Source organism: Mastomys coucha, unplaced genomic scaffold, assembly GCF_008632895.1.
Source record: "Mastomys coucha isolate ucsf_1 unplaced genomic scaffold, UCSF_Mcou_1 pScaffold5, whole genome shotgun sequence".
Lineage (NCBI taxonomy): Eukaryota > Metazoa > Chordata > Mammalia > Rodentia > Muridae > Mastomys > Mastomys coucha.
Window position 1 is genome coordinate 93,881,970 of NW_022196911.1, and position 6,686 is coordinate 93,888,655.

A 6,686-nucleotide genomic window follows, 5' to 3' on the forward strand; every position below is an offset into this window, starting at 1 on the left:
CAAGGCCACACAGAGAACCCCTGCCTTGAAAAACTAAGCAACCAACCAAATAAGTAAATAAACAAAACAGAATCTAATTGGAGCAGACCATAGAGCAGGCCATTGAAGGAACCAAATCTGTTGTTTTGAGGGTTTTCTGGCTTTTCTCAGCTTAGGATGACTCTCACCCATGTTGGACACTCCATCAAACCACCAGGTATTTACAAAGGACAAGCTGAAGGAGGGAGTGAAGAGTCAAACCCGAGGATCTGAGGATAGCTGATTAAATTTAAATGAAAAACAAAAAACAAAAAACCCTACATTTGCCCATTGAGTGTGCACTTGCTGCAGCCTGTGTGTGAGAATCAGCTCTCTCCTTCCAGCATAGGGATCCAGGAGTTACAGTCAAGTCATTAGGCTTGGTGGCCAGAGCCTCACACCCACAGAGCCTTCTCACAGCTCCAGCCCTGCTGTCAGACGCCTCCGTTCCGGGGCTTTTAGTTTTGTAAGAAACAGTAGTAGGAATTGCCCAGCTATCCTTTGGGACCTGATATAAAAATATTCTGTGACTATCAGAAACAGAAATATCCCCACCCTCCAGAGAACTCCTCTTTGATCTTAGCAGCTCAAGCAAAGACTTCCTGCCAGAAGCTGAGTGGAAGGCTGGAGAGACGCCTCTGTGGTGAATGAAGAGCACTGGCTGCTGTAGCCGAGGGCCTGCGTTCTGTTCCTAGCACCTGCGTGGCAGCTCACAACCGTCTGTAACTCTTCTGGCTTTTGTAGGCACCAGGCATGCACCCGGGGGCACACAGTCATACCTGACATGCAGGCAATAATACTCTCATGCATAAAGCTTAAGGCATCATCATCATGTCGTTGTCATCATCGTTGTCATCGTAGTCGTGCTCATCGTTGTCGTCATCGTCATCATCGTCTTCGTCATCATTGTCATCGTCACCGTGGTCGTCAGCAGCTGCAATCATGGTTTCCTGTGGAGAGCTGAGGAAAGCTGCACCTCAAAGATGGCGCGGGCCTGCCAGCCTACGGCCCTTTCATGGTTATGGGCGGGTCAACTGGCTTGCTTCCTCTGTGTGAGCCAATAAGATTGCGCTACGTGGCTTTACCTGAGTGGCTGACCAGACAGTATTTAACCTGGGGGTTGGCTCTTCCCAGGGTCAGAAGAACCATTCAGGCGGGTAGTCAGTCAGTAGGATGTAAAGAATTTCCTGAATAAACCGCTGGAGAAGAGCTCGAGAGTGTGTTGTGTCGTCCTGGCTGGCTCGAGGGTGGTCGTGACAACTGGTGACCTGCGTACGGGGAGCACCAGACAAGGAGAAGGCTCAGAACTCCTGCGGTCAGGGAAGTGCACTGGAAGATCCCAGGTAAGTTGGGATAGAATAAGGTCTCCGGAAAGGAGTGTAAAGTCCATGGAAGTAGCGGACCGAGTATAAAGCTCGTGGGGTAGCGAGCTGAGAGGGTAAAGTTCAAGGAGTAAGTGAAAAAAGAGTAAAAAATTATTTAGTTATGGGGTCGTCTCAGGCACATCCAATTTTTTTGGCTCTTGAGGGGCTGTTGTTAGCTAAGAATTTAAAAATAAAAAGGTCAACCTTACAAAGATTTTTGAGTGAATGTGATACCGTGGCTCCATGGTTTGCGGTGTCCGGAAACCTTACAGTGTCCTGCTGGGATAAGCTTGGCAGGGACCTAGATTTTGCTTGGGAACAGGGAACCTTGAAACATGGGGTAAGACTGGTTTGGAAAATGGTAAGGAGTTGTTTAGAGGATCAGAGATGTTGTAAAGCAGTCAAAGAGGGAGAATCAGTCTTAGAACAGCTGCAGGAGGAAAGATCTAAGAAGGCAGAAAGCGAAAAGGGAGGAAAAAAGAAGGCCTCTCTTTACCCTGATTTAAAAATTTTGGAGGATTCAGAGGACACGGACTCTGAAGGGGAGCTACATGCTCTGATAGAACAATTGGAGAGGACTGTTATGAGGAAAAGGGGGAAGAAAAAGGAAAAGGACAAAGCCCCATTGGCAGCAGTTGGTGTAAGCAAAACTGCTGCTGTGCCACCATCTTGTTCAGACAGCTCCACTGGCTCAGCCTGTTCAGCCCCTGAATGTAGGAAGATCTTTTTGTCTGGGAGTATGGACTCAGGTGAGAACAGAATTACAATTTGCTTATCCCGTATACCAAGACCCACAAGGGAATAGATATGAGGAACCGCTTGATTTTAAAGTAATTAAATCCCTTGCAGAGTCGGTTCGTACCTATGGCATTACTGCCTCCTTTACATTGGCTCAAGTAGAGGCATTAGGCAGACACTGCATGACACCTAGTGATTGGAACGGCCTAGCCCGCGCTTGCTAAGTCCAGGGCAATACCGAGATTGGAAAGCTTTCTTAATAGAGTATGCCACCGAGCAAGCAGCCATTAATCAGAGAGATGGAATTCCAGCCTGGGACAGAGACATGCTGCTTGGTCAGGGGAGATTTGCCAACCAGCAGTTAGGATACCCCAATCAGATAGCCATCAAGGCTTGGAAATCTCTTCCCAACAAAGGGGAGGTGAGTGGGAATTTAACTAAGATTTTGCAGGGCCCTATGGAGCCATTCTCAGATTTTGTAGCTCGTTTGGTGGAGGCCGCAGGAAAGATTTTTGGAGATCCAGACACGGCTATGCCGCTTATTAAACAGCTAGTTTATGAGCAATGCACCAAGGAGTGTAGAGCTGCCATTACCCCATACAAGAGCAGGGGATTGGAAGCTTGGATGAAAGCATGTAGAGAACTTGGAGGGCCGTTAACTAATGCTGACCTTGCTACCGCAGTAGTGCAGTTGACCAGGAAAGGAGGAGGAAGTCCAGGTGCTTGTTTCAAATGCGGCAAGATGGGACACCTTAAAAGGCAGTGCCCCGAAAGAGAACGTGCAGAAAACACAGGGAGTGGACAGCACCTTAGACAGCCAGGGATATGCCCAAGATGTAGGAAGGGAAGTCATTGGGCTAACGAATGCCGCTCTGTAAAGGACATCAATGGCCAGCCCTTGACTCAAGGTTATGGTGGTACTCGTCTAAAAAACAGACGGGGGCCCATGACCCCAGGGCCTGCAAATATATGGGGCAGTAGAGAATCAAGACAAAGAACAGAGTCAGGAGAGGTGGCTAACCTTTCGTCATCCGAGGGACCGTGGAGAGCCACTGTGGGCTCAGCAGGATTGGACCTCTGCTCCACCACCAGACTCGTATTAACACCCCAGATGGGGGTCCAGTTAATTGAAACAGATTTTAAAGGACTCCTTGAACCTGGCACAGTAGGTTTATTGTTAGGGAGATCATCATCAGCCTTAAGAGGACTTATTATACATCCTGGAGTTATAGATCCAGATTATACAGGAGTAGTTAAGATCATGGTAGCATCCCCTGTGGAATAACAGCTATCTCTCCTGGAGATAGAATTGCTCAGTTGGTCATCTTGCCAAGCTTGCATGATCGCTATGCGGCAAGGGATCAAGAGAGAGGAAAAAAGGGTTTTGGGTCCACAGGCACAGATTTGACTTTTCTTTCCCTGGATTTGGACCAGTGCCCTGTCTTGGAGTTAAAAGTTGATGGCAAAAAGATCCTGGGCCTTTTGGATAGTGGGGCAGACAGGAGTATTATAGCAAAAAAAGACTGGCCTTCAGGTTGGCCTGTACAAGCTTCTTCTCAAACACTCCAAGGCCTAGGCTATGCAAAAACTCCTGACATGAGTGCAAGGCAATTAAAGTGGCAGGACCGAGAGGGTCACTCAGGACATATGCAACCATATGTACTTGAGCTCCCCATCTCCCTTTGGGGAAGAGACCTTTTAAAAGACATGGGATTCAAATTAAGTAATGAGTATTCTGATTCGGCCCAACACATGATGCAAGATATGGGATATGCTCCAGACTTTGGATAGGAAAGTATTTGCAAGGGAGGAAAAGTCCAATACCTACACAGCTAAGACAAAAGAGACAGGGCCTGGGTTTTTCCTAGGGGCCACTGAGGAGGGCATCCCCATAACTTGGAAGACAGAGGATTCAGCTTGGGTTCCTCAGTGGCCACTATCCTCTGAAAAATTGGTTGCAGCGAGAGAGTTGGTGGCTGAACAGATGTCCTTAAGGCATGTAAAACCGTCTGTGTCACCCTGGAATACTCCTATCTTTGTCATTAGAAAGAAATCTGGGAAATGGAGATTGTTGCATGATCTGCGTGCCATAAACCAACAGATGCAGATCATGGGCCCAGTGCAACGTGGCTTACCGCTTTTATCATCTTTGCCAGCCTCGTGGCCCATAATAGTTATAGACATAAAAGATTGTTTTTTCTCCATTCCTCTGTGTGCCAAAGACAGTGAGAGATTTGCGTTTACTATTCCATCCTGTAACCATGAAGAACCTGATCAGAGATTTGAATGGGTAGTTTTACCACAAGGCATGGCAAATAGCCCCACGATGTGTCAACTGTATGTGGGAGAAGCCATTGCTCCTTTGAGAAAGAATTTTCCAGACTTGAGATGCCTTCACTACATGGATGACATTTTGCTTTCAGCTAAGAGTGAACAAATAATAGATCAGGCCTATGAAGAATTTAAGTTATTAAAAAAGAAAAGGTTGTTTATTGCCCCTGAAAAGGTTCAAAAGGAGAATGTGGTTAATTATTTAGGAGCGAAAATTGGACCTGAAAAAATAGTACCTCAAAAGATTGAGATAAGGAAAGATAATTTAAAGACTCTAAATGATTTTCAAAAGTTATTAGGATATATCAATTGGATAAGAGGCTATTTGAAGTTACCAAATTGCGAATTACGACCCCTATATAAGACTCTGATAGGTGATTCGGCACTTAATTCTCCTAGGCAGTTAACAGAGGAGGCAAGAAAAGCCTTATGTAAAGTGGAAGAAAGGCTGCAGAGTGCCTTTCTACAGAGATGGCAGGAAGGACAGCCTATTACATTATGCATATTTGCTACTTATGGTCAACCTACAGGATTGCTATGGCAAGAAGGACCGTTATTATGGATTTATTCAAAAGTTTCTCCAAATAAGTCTATTGAATATTATCCCGCGGCAATTGCCGCATTAGCTTTGAATGGTGTCCAGCAATGTTTACAGTCTTTCAGAGTTGCTCCAGCCAGCATAATAGTGCCTTATTCCAGTCATCAAATTAAGATTTTATGTGGCACTATAGATGATTGGGCAATATTACAATGTAGTTTTGATGGAGTGATTGATAACCATTATCCCAAGCTTCCATTGCTGTCATTTTTTAAGGAGCACCCAGTGATATTTCCTAAGGTTACCTCAGCAGTACCCCTTCAAGGGTCACCAAATGTGTTTACTGATGGCTCAAAGACAGGCTGTGGAGCCTATTTGATAGGATAAGAGCCCGTGCTATGCCAATTTCAACCAGGCTCCCCCCAAATTGTAGAGTTGAAAATAGTAATTGAAGTATTTAAAAGATGTCAGTTCACATTTAATTTAATCTCAGATTTGGCCTATGTAGTCAACGCAGTAAAATTATTAGAATTGGCAGGTCCTATCAAGAATAGTAGTACTGTATGTGCCCTATTACATGAGCTGCAAGATTTAATCTGGCAAAGAAAAAAGCGCTTTTATATTCAGCATATTAGAGCACATACAGGATTGCCTGGACCATTAAGTGAGGGTAATGATAAGGTTGATCAATGGACAAGAATGGAATGTATTTTTCTGAGCTCATCTTTAGACCAAGCCAGACAGTTTCATCAATCATTCCATGTAAATGCAAGAACTTTACAACAAAAATTCCATCTGTCTAGAGCAGATGTCAGACAGGTGGTATTGGATTGTCCTCAGTGTGTGATTCATCTTCATCCTCCTGGTGTGGGAGTGAACCCTAGAGGGTTGATGCCACTTAAGATCTGGCAAATGGATGTCACCCACATTTCCAAGTTTAGAACCTTAAAATATGTACGTGTGTCTGTAGATACCTGTTCAGGTATCATACATGCCACACCTTTGAGTGGAGAAAAGGCTCGCAATGTCATAGGGCATTGCTTAGAAGCCTGGGCTGCGTGGGGAAAACCACAGCAGCTGAAAACAGACAATGGACCAGCTTATATGGCTCAAACTTTTGCCTCCTCCTGCAAGCAGATGGAGGTACAGTTTAATCACGGATTACCATATAATCCTCAAGGACAAGAAATTGTGGAGCGCACTCATTGCACCTTAAAAGAGTGCTTACAAAAAACAAAAAGGGGGAATAGGCCAAGGCCGTACCCCCAAGGAGAGAATATCTCTGGCCTTATTTATTTTAAATTTTTAAAATTTGGACGCTCAAGGCCACTCAGCAGCAGACAGGCATCAGGATTCCCATGGTCCACCTAAAAGCATGGTGAAGTGGAAGGATATTTTGACAGGCTCTTGGCGAGGGCCCGATCCTGTGCTGACATGGGCACGAGGTTCTGTTTGTGTTTTTCCTCAGGATCAACAAGATCCAGTGTGGGTGCCTGAACGCCTTGTAAGGAAGATTCACCATGAAGACCTTCCTGAGGATCCTGGTGATGGTGGCAATGATGACGCCAGGAATGACTGAACCAAGATGGGGAATACTGTCGGTGTTCCCGAAGCCGATGCCGGTCAGATATGATGCAACCGTGTTTCCACGTTTATTTAGTAGCAATAGGAGCTTAGGCTTACCCTACCTTCCCTTT

At 45.4% G+C, this 6,686-nt stretch overlaps 1 long non-coding RNA gene across 1 annotated transcript in view; it reads left to right on the forward strand.

Annotated features, from left to right (window-relative positions):
- Positions 1-986: 986 nt before the first annotated feature.
- LOC116077797 overlaps positions 987-6,686 on the forward strand; it is a 7,068-nt gene continuing 1,368 nt past the window's right edge. The window contains exons 1-2 of the long non-coding RNA XR_004113335.1: positions 987-1,361; positions 6,458-6,611. This is a non-coding gene — a long non-coding RNA (uncharacterized LOC116077797). The remainder of the gene's footprint in view (positions 1,362-6,457; positions 6,612-6,686) is intronic.